Genomic DNA, 17458 nt, shown 5'->3' with positions numbered 1-17458 from the left:
CACCCTGACACACGTCTAGATCATCGTGTTACATGTTTATCAGTCATGTTACAGGATTGCTCTGGGCTACAGAGCAATCATGTAATGATGGACCCTTTTCTCATTTTAACACCATATGGAAGTTTCTTGTGTTAACACGTTTGCTTTAACGAGATATGATGGTTTCGTGGTATAACAAGATAAAGATAAGCTGATAAACTGAGCAAAATTTTGTTTTACACAATACGCTACCAAAGTATTCTACTCCATGATGTAGGCCTAGATTGCCAGGAGACTTCCCATGATGCACCTCTTTCCTCTCTCCTCCATCTGTATTTTTATCCCATTACTGCATGTTACTAACTCGACATCTTCTCTCTCCCGTAGTTTTTCTCTATCAAAACCTAACACGGCAGCTGTAGATGGCCGCCCACCATTGAGTCTTGTTCTGCCCGTGGTTTCTGCCTGTTAAAAGGAAGTTTTTCCTTGCCACTGTTGCCAAGTTCAATTCAATTCAATTGTATTTATATAGCGCCAATTCATAACATAAGTTATCTCATTGCACTTTTCCTATAGAGCAGGTCTAGACTGTACTCTTTATAATCATATTTACAGAGACCCAACAATTCCCACCATGAGCAAGCATTTGGCGACAGTGGCAAGGAAAAACTTCCTTTTAAGAGGCAGAAACCTTGGACAGAACCAGACTCAATGGTGGGCGGCCATCCGCCGCTGCCGTGTTGGGTTTTGAGAGAGAGAGAGAGAGAGAGAGAGGTTTTGGGAGAGCGGGGTGGGGGATTAATTGTAATGGTAATATTAATAAATTAATAATAATAATAATGATAGGAATGACAGCTATAGGAAAAATAATGACAGTAGCAAGTGGCCCACAACCACAGATCCAATCTCTGCAGCTCCGGAGGCAGAAATACCTGCTGAAAGTGACAGAAGGAGAGAGGAGAGAAACGAGAAAGCACAGAACTACGGGAGAGAGAAGATGTCGTTGTTAGTAACATGCAGTAATGGGATAAAAATGCATACAGATGGAGAGGGAGAGAAGGAGAGAGGAAGGGGTTCATCATGGGAAGTCTTCCGGCAGTCTAGGCCAATAGCAGCATAACTAAGGGATGGTTCAGGGCTCACCCAAGCCAGCCCTAATTATAAGCTTTATCAAAGAGGAAAGTCTTAAGCCTACTCTTAAATGCGGAGATGGTGTCTGCCTCCCAAACTGGGACCTGATTCCACAGGAGAGGAGCTTGATAATTGAAAGCTCTGGCTCCCATTCTAATTTTTGGGAGACTGTAGGAACCACAAGTAACCCTGCATCCTGGGAGCGCAGTGTTCTAGTCAGGTAATATGGTATTATGAGACCTTTAAGATATGATGGTGCCTGACCATTAAGAGCTTTGTAGGTGAGGAGAAGGATTTTAAATTCTATTCTGGATTTTACAGGGAGCCAGTGCAGAGAAGCTAATATTGGAGAAATATGATCTCTTTTCCTAGTTCTTGTCAGTACACGTGCCGCAGCATTCTGGATCAAGTGGGGAGTTTTAAGGGACTTTTTCGGGCAGCCTGATAATAAGGAATTGCATTAGTCCAACCTAGAAGTAACAAATGCATGCACTAATTTTTCGGCATCATTTTGAGACAGGATTGCCTGATTTTTGCAAAGTTGCATAAGTGAGAGAAGGCAGTCCTTGAAGTTTGTTGCAAGTGCTTGCTCGTGGTGGGTTTTGTTGGGTCAGATAACTTCTGTTATGAATTGGCGCTATATACAGCGCCGCCGCTCCCACCACGCGCATCACGCACTGTGCGCAGGGCACCAAGTGCTGAGGGGGCACCAAAAATAGTCTAATGAATTTTTTTTTTTTAAATGCCGGTAATATTTCATTAGCCTATAGAAATATTAGGCACATTTTAGCCATGTATATGTAACAAAAAAGGGGGAACAAGAAAGATATTTAATAATTGCTCTAGTCTAGTATTAATCTAGTCTTAATATTGAACACTTTGGGTCTCCATACATAAAGCACATTGCACTGTATGCAGCGCTCTAAAATTTCTGCTGTAGGTTTTTCTGCTTATTGTTTACTTGTAGTACTTCTATTTCCTCTGTATCTGTAGTTTCCTAATTATGATTTATGGTGTACTTCTACCATCATTTCCTTTGTGCTTTCCTTTGAAAATGTATGTTGTAGACCAAATACAACCATGATAAAATAATACCCACATAAAAATGCAAGAGATCAGTTTTACGAAACCCAGTTTTAAGATGAACTAAAATCTGATTAAGAAATTAAATTAAGAGAAGATATAATACATAAAGAGGTTGAAAGACTGAGAAATCATCTTTATTTGGATAGGTAAGTTCAGACAGTAAAAAAGAAAGATGCAAAAAAACAGATCCATATTACTAAAAACAGTCCAATTCAAGTAAGAAAACAGTCCTTTAAATGCACACGTGACTGAGGTTACATTTGGATGAGGGTAGCGTGTGCATTTCTCTGCTTAAGTTAAATGCTTGTGGTGTCAACAGGAATATTCTGTCTAAAGGAGGAACACAGTCTTTAAAAAATTGCCTCAACTTGTAGAGAAGCTCTTACAAATTAAATGCTAATTGAGTATGTGTCCATTTTGTCTACATAAATGTGATTTACACAAGGGAACACCCAAATCAACTTTTTATACTCAATGCAAGTAATTTTATCATCCACAGATTTTAAAAAGCACCTTGGAGACATGCCCATCATTTCATTTTTTTTCTTGCGCACATCATGTTTTGTCCTACACTTTTTACATTTCAAACAGTTTTCCTCAGCCTAAGACTTCAGTTATTGTTCAAATGCTTGCAGGTTTATGGTTAGTATTTAGTATAGCATGCAGAATGTGTGTGCTCAAATAATTAAAATATGCCTTCATCCATTCAGACCTGGAAACAATCATCTGCACTACCACAAGATGGGTCATCCCCAGTCAAACTGAAGCATATTAGAAATGGCATCTGATTCAAGAGTACAGTTTAATACGAAGGCTGAATTCAATTGTATTAATCTAAAAAGGTTCCACTACATCTCTAAAAACACAAAAGTAGAACAGTAGTAGTTTTGCAAATCACACAAAATGATAAACTACAAAATTCTGAGGTTTTAAATATGGGGGGTCCTTTCATGCGAGGTTGCCCTTAATAACTAGAACATATGCTGAGCTTTCAGACAATTTGGACTACGGACATTGAATTATGTAATGTACTAAAACCCCTTGAGTTTGCAGCTGTAGTCTTATTTAAAAAAAATATAAGGGCTGATTTAAAGGTTGATACATCAAGACTGAGCACTATACAAGTATGTGTAATTCAAACAGTCCAATAGTACAAAGTCTACACAGTGGGAGTTATTTGAGGTTTGCATTTGAACTATGTAAATGAAAAACAGTCATCAGCATGCCTTCTCCCTATAAGCAACTCCTGAAATCATTTTCGCCTGGTGTCAGTATTATGGAACACCACATGCATTTCTCTTTGAAACAGTAGCAATGTTGCAGCTGGTAATGAGTGTCCGTCACACAGTAGCACGGTGATGTAGAATTACAGCTTAAACAATTAATCGATTTAACGATGAGTTGAACAACAGAAAAACAATCGGCAACCATTTTGATAATCGATTGTTTCAATCATTTTTCAAGCAAAAGTAGTACATTCAGTAGCTCCAGCCTGAATGTAAGAATGTGCTGCTTTCCTCTGTTATATGTAAGTGTAAACTGAATATCGTTACATGTTGGACTGTTGGTCGAAGATGTCACCTTGGGCTCTGGGAAGTTTAATTCACTCATTTTCACCATTTTTGGACAATGATTAAAATTGATAATGAAAATGCGGTGTTGCAGTGCCATGTAGACTTAGTTTTGACGTTGGACTTGAGGCCAACTCAAGCAGACATTTAATCTGGGTCAAAGGTCAGTTTAACTGCTGATGTTGTGACTGTGGACCCTGCTAACTGGAAATATATCTGAGGATTAAAGGTTGGATTTTGGACAATAAATAGACATAAGTAATAGTGACGTTAGGTATTGAGTTCGATACCTGTATATGATGTTCAAGCAGCCAGCGGAGTTACTACTGACCATTTTACAGCTCCCTAGTATCCTGTTTGAAGTCTGTATGTGGTTATTTTATACTAAAAAAATCCATCAGGTGACATGATTAGAAAAAGGAATGGCTTGTACTATACCTGGAGCACAAACAATCAGGTCAAATTTTGTACTCTTTGGTGGCATTTCATTTCATTCGCTCACATCAAACCAGGCATGCTGAGTAAATTTAAAGGAAACATACGCAGATTTAAGTGAAATCCTAAATTGCTCTACAGGCTCTTGTTTGGTCCAGCTACATGGACGCTCGATGATGAAAACCCTACATCACTCTTAACTGTTGGCTATTTATTGACCATACTATCAAACCCTCACCATTCATACAAGTCCCACTTATTCCACAACTGCTGCACAGCTACAGCACGGCTGCTCCATCCAGAGGAGGAATGCAGGAGAGCTGCAGCACAGGGAGGACGTCTACAGCTACCACTTTGTGACTAACTGACTATTACATATCATACTGTTGGTTGTTCTGGCTGGGGGATAGTAAAGGTGGAGGTGGAGGGGCTGGTTCTTCTGAGGCAGGGGGAGGCGGAGGTGCTGCAGCCGCATTCGGGTTAGCAGCGCTGGAATTGGCTTCCTGTGCTGCTGGGGGTTCAGGGGCTGCTGCTCCAGGGGTGCTTTCTGAAGAAGGAGGGGGCATGCTGTTGTTGCTGCTGTCATCACTGGGGGCACTGCTGCTAGGAGTACTGCTCTCCCTGGGGGGCTCAGGGGGAGGGGTTGCTTTATCAGAGGCAGAAGACGAGGGGGTCAGATGGAGGAGGTGGAGCAGGCTGGGGGTCTGAGGAGGGCTCTGCAGGTGCTGTCTCATCTGGGGAGGGAATGAAGGACACATATAGAGACACAGAGACAGACTGAGAGTGAGAGAGACGCTTTAGGGGGAACTCCACCAATTATACACACCCAAGTTCATTTGTTTACAGGTGAGGGAGTGCTAATGCATGTGTGAAAGTAGTATAAAGCCTTTTGTGGCTCCAGAGGAACTATGTTAAGTCTGATAAATGGCCTCAAGTGATGTTACTTGAGTCTGAATCTGAAAATCTTGGGGTGTGGAGTTAGAAGTGAGTTTACCAGACCTCTGTAGCCCACTCCTTATCTCTGCTTGAGGCTAGAGGCTCAATGCTACATTAACTGCTACTGGCACAACACACCCTGTTGGTGGTCGAGTTGCATCGTGGGCAATGTAGGTGCCAGGACAAGGAAGAACAATGTGTGGGGGAAAAATTAGACAAATTCGCTGTTCTGCAGCATCAATTTGTATCTTTTTTTTTATGAAAAGGACTGTTGTGAGTCCGACGTTAGTCTCTTTCTTATGGTGGAGTCATGAACACTGACCTTAACTGAGGCAAGTGAGGCCTGCAGTTCTTTGGATGTTGTTGTGGGGTCTCTGAATGGCTGAAGAACAACAAAATGAAGACTGTGGAGTGGCCTAGTCAAAGTCCTGACCTGAATCCTATTGAGATGCTGTAGCATGACCTTAAAAAGGCAGTTCATGCTCGAAAACCCTCCAATGTGGCTGAATTACAATTCTGCAAAGATGAGTGGGCTAAAATTCCTCCACAGCACTGTAAAAGACTCATTGCAAGTTATCATAAACGCTTGATTGCAGTTATTGCTGCTAAGGGTGGCCCAACCAGTTATTAGGTTTAGGGGGCAATCACTATTTCACACAGGGCCATGTAGGTTTGGATTTTGTTTTTCCTTAATAATAACAACCTTCATTTTGTGTTTACTTGTGTTATTTTTGACTAATATTTAAATTTGTTTGATGATCTGAAACATTTAAGTGTGACAAACATGCAAAAAAAAATAAGAAATCAGGAAGGGGCCAGACACTTTTTCACACCACTGTATATAAAATAATTTTATTTTACCAAATATATCCTTCAAAGTCTCAATAAAAAACTGCTTTAAAACCATATTTCCCCAAATTTAATAATTCTCCTCTGTAAATGACGTGTTTCAACAAAGACAAACTAAATGTTTATTCAATTTTATTTATATAGCACCAAGTCATAACAGTAGTTCTCATTGCACTTTTCCTAGTCTAGACCGTACTCTTTATATTATTTACAGAGACCCAACAATTCCCACCATGAGCAAGCACTCGGCAACAGTGGCAAGAAAAAACTTCCGTATGTATTGATGCCAATCTGCAGTGCAGTTATATATTTATAAACCAAGTATGAGCATCTGTTTTGAATCTTGGGAAATTGCAGCTACTATGACTACTGTTACAAGTTCTGATTGATCCAACAGTTAATTTGGTTTTTGAGGTTTCCTGTGCCATATGAAAAACTCCTGTCATCACTAGTAGCTTTTGAAATGTAATCAACCCAGTGAAGGACTTCATACCACGCCATGTGTCAAAAAACTGATCTACAAAAAAATCTGATGCAACAGTGGATACAATTAGTTTTTACTTTACTGTAACCACTACACAATAAGGTAAGAACTTATTGTGTAACCGCTCAAAATCCTGTCATTAATTAAAGCAACTTTGAAAGTTTGGTATTGTCTCATTATTAAAACTACAGTAACTTAACACTACAACAAAGTGGACTTTTGACTTAAAAGGAGTAACCAATTCTTATGACCCTTTTTATACAGCCCTTTTCATGATAATGTGCATAACTTGAGTTCAATTCATGTGTCTTCAGACTCAATTTGAATGTTTAATTTACTATTTAATTAAAGACGACCACCATTGTTAGTTTTATAAACAAAAACACTTAAAGTACCGGTCTCCATTGGTGTGGGCTTGTCCTCCTCCTTGGTCCCTGAGGTGGGGTTAGCTGCGCTGCTAGCATTAGCATCGCTCAGCTCTGCAGCTTTGTTTCCAGCAGCATCCTGTTGTTGTTGTTGCTGCTGCTGATGTTGTTGTTGAGCAGCTTTCTCTGCCTGCTCGGCCGCCTCGCGCTCTCTCTCCTCTGCCCGGCGCCTGGCCGCCTCTTCAGCAGCAGCCATCTCTGCAGCTAGCTTCTCCATGTCCACCTCAACCTTCTGACTGCACAGCTGGAGACACAGGAAACACTAGTAATACAATCGATTAAACAAAACTCTATTCTCCATTTGCATTCAATGCATACTACATGAATAGTATTTCCTCTTTCTTTGTGTTCGTGTTCATATTTAGTTCAGGGGTAATTAAATAACATGAATCTGTGGTTTCACATTATTCCAAATGGATGTTTAGCGATCTGGAATGAAACCTCATTACTTCTCACTTAGCTGTCTCTAGGTAAATAAGTACTGCTGTACCCGCTTGAGTTCAGTGTTGAATGAGTCTGTGGTCTCCAGGAAGCGTCTTTTCTTGTCTTGGTGGCGATCCTCAATCTGCAGAAGTTCTGCCTCTAGCTTCCTCTGAAACACACAAGAGACACAGGATCTTTAGAGGTGAAACACACAGAGTATGCGTCTCAAAGGTTCAGTAGTAACTGACATTTGTTCACCACGTGCACAGGACAACATTCTCCAATGACAAAGCTTTTTCAGAAGAAAAACAAAAAAAGCTACGGAGCTCCTCTTAGCTCACATACCCTCTGGGCCCTGACGGCAGAGAATATGTCCATTCAGCCTACCTGGTGCACCATAAGAGACTGGACCTGCCTCTTAAGGACCTGCATGCGGGCTGTAGTGACCACCGAGCGGACATCAGGCACCACAATCTCACTGAGGATGTCGCTGATGAGCCGGTGGTTCCTCTGGAAGCGAGCGGCTGCTGTGTGCTTCACCGAAAAACCATCGTCGTAGTCTGGACGGAGGAAAAAGAGGACACTTAACTGACCACCATGAGGGAGGAGGGGAGCAGGTTAACTGCTTACATTTACACATGCTTTGAAGATGTCCATCCCAAAATTACCTTCAAACCATTTTATGTTTTGAAGTGCGAAAAACTAAAAAATCCAACTAAAAACTGTGCAACTTTCAGTGCTTTGTAACACCACAATTTGTCATTATAAATGCACTGGCTTTCACTTCTATTCACGTTTTCAAGCCATTATTAAACATCTTTGAAAATTATAAAGTGCATCAGTCAAATTATCAAACATCTAAAACTTACCATCAGGATCTTCAGCGGGCTGAATGCTCATGTACGGCTCTCCTTTGTCCATACGACTCTGCCTCTGTCTGCTCTCCTCCTCCATTGCAGCCTCAGCCCGGTTCTTAGCGTTGACGTAGGCCAGGTAGGCTGGTGAGTTGTGGTACGCCTTCAAAGAGTCATTATACTCAATCTGAGAGGGGGAGAGAGAAGAAGCAAATAAGCTGAGCAAGATAAAACAAACAAACAATTAAAAAAGGGGTACTCCACCCAAAATCTACTTTTTGAGCATCAAACCCTCACCCCCTATAGACTGCCCCCCCCACAAAATTAATCACAATTTTTTTTTAAATATATAAACACAAAATAAAATTAGGTACAGTTAAAAAAAAAAGAACCCAAGAAATAAAGAGAATAAGTTCTCTGTCATCTAAAGCTGTTCTAGTGAACGAATTAATACCAGAGTATCATATTGACTTATTTTGTCTAACTGAAACCTGGCTGGCTCATGAAGAATATGTTAGCCTACACGAATCCACTCCGCCCAGTCATATTAATTAGTTGCAGCCATCTTCGACTCAATTATAACTCATTCGAAAGCCTTCGAAAGTCTTTCACACCCAACCTGGAAAACACGACAGCCAATTCTATTTGTTATAGTGTACTGCGCTCCTGGTCCTTATTCAGAATTTTTACCTGAATTATCAGAGTTTTTAAATCAAGTTTAGTCCTTAAAACAGATAAAGTGGTTATTGTAGGTGATTTCAATATTCATGTGGACGTTGAAAATGATAGCCTTAGTACTGTGACTTAGATTAAATTGGCTTTTGTCAGAGTGTACATAAACCCACTCACTGTTAACCACACCCTCAACCTTGTTCTGGTATATGGCATTGAAACTGAAGATTTAATAGTCTTTCCACAGAATCCTTCTTTATCGGACCATTATTTAATAACTTTTGAGCTCCTATTATTGCTCCCGAGGGCTGTGCCTTCGGTGTGTGAATGATTAGTTACTTTGATGAGCAGTTCTGCCATTGCTGTATGAATGTGTGTGAATGAGATATGTAGTTGAAGCGCTTTGGAGTAGTCAGAAAGACTAGAAAGGCGCTATATAAGTACAGTCCATTTACCATTTATTACTGGACTACACTCCATTAGATAAAAACTCCTCTAGATGTCTATCTGATAGTGCTGTAGCTAAATTTAAAGGAAGCGATTCCATCTGCATTTAATTCAATTTAATGCAAATTTCAGCCCCCCCCAAATTGACCATCTAGTTGATAGTGCTGCAGACTCACTGCAAACGACATTCGATTCTATCGCCCGTCTAAAAAAGAAGACAATAAAACAAAGAAGGTCAGCTCCATGGTATAACCCCCAAACCCACAAATTAAAGCACAACATTGTGAAAACTTGAAGGAAATGGCGTTCCAACAACCTGGAAGAATCTCGTTTAGCCTGGCAAGATAGTCGTAAAACATACAGGAATGCCCTCCGTAATGCCATTCCAACTAGGCTGCTTAAAGACGTTTTACCCTTAGTTAGCACTTCTTTACTGTATATGATCAATCTGTCTTTATTAACAGGCTATGTACCACAGTCCTTTAAAGTAAATAAATAAATCTCTTCTTAAAAAAAAAAAAAAAAAAAAAAAAATGAATTCTACTCTTGATCCTGTGGTTTCATTGTAGTTTATTTGAGGATTACTGTATTAAGAAGATTGTACATTTGAATCATCAAGCATTAATCAAACTTTCTGTTCATGTAGAAGACATGAAATAAGAAACAGCACTGTTCTTGTATTGCAGTGTAGAGGTAGTTAGTCTTAGTGTTATAGTTCAGTAGTAAAACAAATATCAGTTATGATGGGATGTGAAATTAGATTTGTTTTTGACGTAAATACAGCAAGACCCCCTATTCAGATCTCTCACTATCTCTCTCTCTCTCTCAAAGTACGGTTTAGAAAAGTGCAATGAGATAACTTCTGTTATGAAATGGCACTATATAAATAAAACTGAACCTCAGCAGTAATTAGGACACTTCCAGCAGCTCACCTTCTCAGCTTCGTACTCGTTCAGGTAGTCCTGTTTCTCCTCATCAGTCAGGTCCCTCCACATCCCTCCGATAATCTTCCCAATCTCCCACAACTTCAGGTCCGGGTTGGATGCCTTCACTTGGTCCCATACCTTGGATATGCACACAAACGCAAGATGCAAGCACACATGCACAAGCAAAAATAACAAATGGTCACTACAGGGCAACTGCAGTTATTTGTTAGTTACCGTAAAACTTCAATTTAGAGCCAAGCCCCAATTAAAAGGCAAATCCTTTTTACTGGCCGGGTGTAGCTACATGTTTTGACAATTAAACGCAGGTCTCAATTAGACACTGGGCCTGGTTTTTATAAAGGTTCTTTGGATATATAAAACCTCTTAAAGCCCACCGGGTCACCCACTTGAGCTAGTTCTACGCTGCTTAGATCGTGCATACAAATTACGCTTGAGTGGTATCATTTGAGTGGGCATGTTTGCTCAAATGATGCTCTGTGCTTTGTCTCGTAACGTTAGTGGCGCTTCACGTAGCCGCTTTTAGTAATGAACATGTAAGAGTCTGTCCATTCTTGATTAAAAGCTCTATCATGTGAGATGATTCTGGGACGCTAAACCAGTGTCGTAAAGGCAAGAAAAGCTGCGCCCGTTAAAATAGAAACACGCCGCCCAAGCCTCATACAAATATATGGGCATACTACACATCGTTAGATCAGTTAGATTCTCCACAATTAACGGAAACCATGAGCACCAAAGTATAATTAAGATTTACCAGCATTGTAAACAAGAGAGAAAGTGGCGACTCGCTAGCTCTGAAGTGGTCATGAAGTCCGAATGTGTGTCCATTCCTCAATTATTTCCCATATTTCCCCATCTCTGCTGAGCAAGAGTTTTGTGCAAGAGGAATTAAAGGCCTGTCCCAAATATAGGCAGGTTGAGTTCAGTGATTAAAGCAAATAAAAGCCTGGGCTATTAATTGAAGTTTTACGGTAGGTTACTATAGGACAGTGAAGGAAATAAAGGAGGAAAAGTGCAAAGGAAACATAACATTAGCTCCAATAATTACCATAACACTAAAGCACTTTAAGTGTTGCAAAAAGACTGGATGGAATGGAATGAAATATGTCTAAAGACAGAATCCCCAGATTTATGTCAACATTAATTTTTAGGGTAGATTTTGTCTTTATGCAGTATTCAATGTTAAAATTTCTGTCTGCTCTAAAACTAGAGAAGCAGCGAAGCAAAAAGCACAAAAGTAGGGAAATGAAGGCAGGAGCAGATCATGCTTGCAGAAGGAAGCACAGGGAGATGTAATTTCTCTTTTATCGTTGACACAGGAGGCTACTGTAAGCCAACGGGATAACAGAGTGGAGAGTCTCCACTAGATGGTTGAGGTGGTGGTGAAGGCGTCATGGCTTGGCTGTTTCCCACCCTAAAACCCCTGCAACTTTTCAGGGGATGGGAGGACAAGCAGTAAAAGCAGACACCGTGGATGGGTGTCTTACCTTCCTGCTTACCTTCCGGCTGTACCGCATGTAAGGCATCAGTGGCTTGTCTGGAGGTTTGGGAGGCTTTGGGACGGTGATACCTGAGGAGTTCTGTGGAAGGTAGACAGAGAGAGAGAGAGAGAGAAAATGGGGACAAAGAAGGGGAGAAAGGTGTGAATGAGGAGATGGAAGGGATGTAGATAAAGGGGAAACAAACAAAAAAGGGACAGATTTAGAGAGAGAAGAGCAAAAAAAAAAAAAAACCAGTCAAAAAACAGCTGATTATGGTTTGATCATGGTGAGGCTTGTGTAAAGGCAAAATAAGAGGTGTACATGTAAACATGACAATACTCAACTCTTAAGTGGTCCTGAATGCTTTCTTACAGCTGGATAATTGCATTTATGATGCATGTCAATTCATTTACATGCATGTATGGATGTTAATGAATTCTTAGCAGCCAATGACAAAGTATTTTTGGAGGCTGTCACAAAAGGAGACAAACCATTACAAAAGGGGAATATGGTGTTTGTGTCTATTTAGGGGGTTGGCTGACTTCCAGGCAGGAATTAAATCAGGCATGCAATTCCTTTTGTGCATTCCTGTTTGCATTTCCACCACATTTGAAGCAGGGTTCCTATAGCTAGGGTTCCTAGCTAGGCAAGTTAGATTTATGCCACTCGGAATGAAATTTAAGACCAATTTTACAATAACCAAAACTGAAGAAAACCAACGACTGGCGGCTGGTGTCGATAAAAGGAATTGATAAGCTCCGAGGTATGATTCCGATGAATTGGACAATTCAGAACTGATTCTGAACTGGAACCTGTTTTCGATTCACATCCCTAGTTGCCACCGATGGCAAAAAAAGATTTGGTTGTCAATTTCTCAAAATGGTTGCCACTGGCAACCGTTACTGTCGTGCCCTGCATTAAGTAATAACTTCACAAGGCAAATAAACACAAGTAGTTTGTGTTTTGAATAATTTTATTTACTTACTTGTGCCGAGCAAATGAAGAGCATTCGAAACATCCCTTCTGAGGAAAAGTTGCTGTGCATGCAGAGGTTACGCTCATCCAATAGGCTAGGCTATGACAACGTAGCTAAGCTAGCTTTCATTTCCTGCAGGCATTGTGGATGCAGCACAAGCTGGCCAAGTTTAACAGGGTGGCTTGTAATGTTTCTTTGCAAATGAATCACAAATACATTTTCATCTTTACTAGTTAACGTTAGCTAGCTACAGAATGCAGCTCAAAGGCTAACGACAACTTTTAAAGGTGGAATGTTTTCTTGCATGTTACTCAATGCAAGAGGTAACGCAATCAATCAACACACCTTAAATGTCAATATGACAACTTTAACCATTACGACTTTTGAAAGTGACTGATGACACTTGTCTGTCTTCTTATCAACAAGTGGCAGAGGTTGGGCTTTAAAGATTGTGTGCAGTGCTAAGACAGCTCAGTTTTGCCAGTAAAAATAAAATAAAAAATAAATAATTAATGCATGTTCAATTTCTTTAATCCCGCCAAACGTACGCATTTCTGTCTTTCAATGTTTGATTGTCATGGCTGGTGAGGGACCTTGCTTCTGTTTGTAGAGAACATTAGTTATTGTCTGAAAGATTCATTTTGCACAGGAAAATGCAGAAACACATTAACACAAGAGTGACATTTTGACTCTTGTACCTTACAAGCAGACACCACACAAAGAGACATAGAATTCATGCATTCATAAACTGAAAAATAGAAAATGTATAGCCTTTGGTAAGCTTTTCAAGGAAAAAAACATAGGTAAATTATCAACCACAATGATTGATTATGTTTTCCCCAGTAATTTAGAAGTTTCCAGAGTTTTTATTTGCTAATTGAATGCAAGTAAGTTTGGTGTAACTGACTTAAAAGTATTGTAGTGCCTGCACTAGTCTGAAAGAGCCCAACTGTGACATATTTCACTGTATGACTGGGGAAATGATGGTGACTGTTCCAAAAAGAAACAGTGGGAGCCGTAAATGAGCCGCTTGCATAAAACTGAACGTCTCCCTTTTCTCATCTAAACCCAAATGATTGCGGTCTAATTAAGTGGTTTTCTAGATAGTAGAATTATCAACACCCCACTCCCCCGAATTCTGAATCACTCTGTTGCTGCCACCACTACCAACCTGAACTACTACAAATCCGTCTTCACTGATCGCCTATTTACCTCTTATTTCCCTCGTCCACCCCCCTCCCTTTCTCGTTACTATCACTTTTTCATTATCATCTACCAAACAGACTGTGTGTGTACTCTAAGCATTTTTAATGCCCCTTTATTTCCACTTCTGCCCATATATGTTCCACTATATTTATCCCAAGACAGTTTCTTACTACCCTCCATCTTATCCTGCATCCATCCTCTTTTCTGTTTTTTTTTTTTTTTTTTTAAATTCATTACCCTGCTGGAGCCTCCGGAGCTCCCTCCCAGCCGGAGATTGTTGTAGGCCAGATGGCTGTAAGGGTTGTAGCCCACAAACCCTGGGGTGGAAGGCATTTGCTGATGGAAGACAAATGAGACAAAACACGAATGAGAAATGGCTCACAAACAAGAGGAGGAAGAGGGATAAACATAAATAAGTGAAAAAGGGGGAAAACATGAAAATATATGTATAGTTTTGCTTGTTTGTTTTCCATGACGTCATCATGCAAGGCAAAAAAAAAGGCAACTGGCTGGCAGCGCACAACATGTGAATGTTGCATGTAAATCTGGACCTTGCAACAAGCTCAGATCACCCCCTATTAAGCACAAGTTGCATTTGATTAGCCATGTGACCACACCATTGCATTTCAATTTTACACAATGCTGTGCCCTGCTACTAAGTGTAAAGAAAAGGATCGAAGAAAGAATGTTGATTCTATAACTGTACACATATGTCCTAAACTCTGAAATTTGACATTGCAAAGGTTTAAGATTTTAAATCTGATTCAAAGAAACGTGGTTCCCAATAGCATTAATACTTCGTAAAAGCACATGAGGTATATTGACCTCTTCTGTGCGAGACATTAAATAAGTGGTGGAATAACAGGAATAAGCAAGAGCGACAGCGATGATGGAGAGCTGAACAAATTTGTGGCAAACTCTGTGTTCAGACAGAGAGAAAGAAATTAAATGAAAGCAATATAAAATGTTGAGAAAGTAAGACAGCGAGAGAGAAAGATAAAGAGGAACCAAAAAGAGTGTACAGAGCTAACGTGGCCCTTTGGCCACCAAGCAGTAAATACTGAGACTGTAACTGAGAGTTGGACACTTACTGTTGTCGGGGCAGGGGGAGGGGGAGGGGCGTAGGATGGTCTTTCTGTGTGAGAAAGAAAATAAGAAATGTTAGTCAGCTATTACAACAATAACATGCTGTGTATGGTTTATATACATCATGGCAATGGTGTGTGTGTGTGTAACATATATATATAAAAAAAATGATATGTTTATTTTTTCCTACATAATACTGCTATACAGTGAACCCTAAACGTTGATGATTCTAATCATCAGTTGAGGAGCCCGGATTCGTACCTCATTTTATTTTCGCTGCATCACTGTTTGTAGAACACAAGAAAACAGCATGGCAGGCCAAAACAGAGTTTCAAAATGACCTAACTGCAAATCTAACTATTAGAAATACAGAAGGGTAATGGAAAACAAGAACAGAGCTGTTTCCTGCTCAGGTTCACACAGGTTCATTAGTCCAGATCTTGTAATTTTGCAATTTTGGGGGGGGTAATACTTTACAAGTTAATCTGTTGTTTACATATGTAAGAACCAAGGACTGGGGGGGTTAATGCCATTTTGATGATACCACTGATGCCATCTTCCCTCTTGAGTTGTGATTATTTGTTTTTGTAGAATCGTGTTCATTTTATACTTCGTTACAGGCCCATATCTAGGGTAAGGACTATGATAAAAAGCAAAGGAAAAGTGTTAATTATTCATTAGTGGTTACTTACAAATCTATCACATATGCTCCCGGCTCTAATAATAGGAACACCACCACTATTAAGTCACTAATGAAGTGCACTTTCGTTAGTACTGTTACATGCACGTTTACTTACTTGACATCGTTGCTGGAGACTGAGCTAAGGAGAGCAGGCTATTTCCATATTTCCATGGGTTAACCTGGATAAGAAAACAAACAACAACAAAAAAATAAATAAAATCAGCTACACAAGTTAGCTCAACTACAATCACTCTACTAAATGCAATTAGTCGTCTGATAGACAAAGTAGCAAAAATACACCGGTCAATGATTGAAAACACCAATAACGATTAGCTAATGACAACAATGGCTGACGGGGCTTAAAAAGCTAGCTTACTCGGCCTGGCCTTCTAGCCAAACCTGCTAACACAAAGAGACCATTTGCCCCATAATACTGTTGAAGCTGAAATTTAATTCAATGGATTTTGAGGCAATTTAACTCTAAAATCCAGCAAACACAAAAAACACGCATTCATGCAGATCGGTTGACACTTCTGAAGTGTGCAACGCTAAGATATTTGAATACACCTTGCCGTTGCAGCTAACGCTCGGCTAACGGACAATACAAGCTCCCGCTGCCAACGCGCACATGGCTGTACTTAACTATACTTATTAGCTAAGGGTAAAATAAATACATTTTAAGTCATTTTTACATCAACGTTACAAAATGGTAAAAATGTAACATTTTCAAGTAATTATGTCGGAAACAACGTAAACATACTCACTCAATGGTGCTTTGTTCCCTCTGTAGAACCGCTTGTTCCGCCTTTCACGCACACACTCTTCTTCTTTCTTCTTTTTTGATTTTATTGGCGGTTGGTAAACAGCTTTCGGGAGCATTAGCACCACCCACCGTCAGCATGGCTTCTTCTCGTAAAGTTTTATAGCGGTTGGCAACCAACGTTCAAGTGCATTACCGCCACCAACTGGAATGGAGTGTGGATCGGGACTCTATACAATCACTAATGATTAAATAAAAGAAAATAAACTGAGAAAAACCAATAAAAAAATAAAATAAAATTAAATAAACACCATAGTTATATTCTCTTTATCAAATTTGTTCTCTAAGATAATGAAACAACAGTAGATAACACTTCTCTCTAGAACTTCTTTGTAAAAGATCTCGTAAATCAAACCTCATCTTTATTTCTTTAAGGTTCAGTGTCAGTTCTCTTCTCTCAGCATCATATTTTGGACAGTACATCATAACATGTTCTAAAGTTTCTTCTTGATCACAGAATGTACATCTTCCTATTTTACATAATGTTCTGTTTAATCCTGTGTGCCCACACCGTAGCCTGGATATTATTGTTTCCTCTTTCCTGGTTCTCCCCGTTTTCCTCGTCACACCTACTTTTCGTTGAATGTTGTATAACCACCTTCCTCTTCTTCCCACTGCTTTTGCCACCTTTCTTTCAACTTATCCTTAACTGCGGTTTTCATTTCTGTTTTACTAAGGGCTACTGTAATGTCAATGTAATTCGTTTTTGTGGCCTCTTTTGCACACTTGTCAGCTATTTCATTTCCTTTGATTCCTATATGTGCTGGTATCCATACAAATGTCATATTTAGCCCCATCATTAGAATTCTATATAGTGTTTGTTGTATCTCTATTAAGACATCTGGTCTGCTGTCTGAATGGCTGTGTTTCAAGCTGATTAATGATGAGCTGGAATCAGAGCATATTACTGCTCTCAGAGGTCTCACGTCTTCAACCCATTGCAAGTCTAACAAAATTGCCAGCATCTCCCC

The 17458-nt window shown here is 39.9% G+C and overlaps 1 pseudogene; it reads right to left on the bottom strand.

Annotated features, from left to right (window-relative positions):
* Positions 1 to 2304: 2304 nt before the first annotated feature.
* Positions 2305 to 16573, bottom strand: LOC122869257 (annotated as a pseudogene).
* Positions 16574 to 17458: the final 885 nt, after the last annotated feature.

This window comes from Siniperca chuatsi, linkage group LG21 (genome assembly GCF_020085105.1).
Source record: "Siniperca chuatsi isolate FFG_IHB_CAS linkage group LG21, ASM2008510v1, whole genome shotgun sequence".
Lineage (NCBI taxonomy): Eukaryota > Metazoa > Chordata > Actinopteri > Centrarchiformes > Sinipercidae > Siniperca > Siniperca chuatsi.
This window is presented reverse-complemented; position numbering and strand designations above follow the sequence as displayed.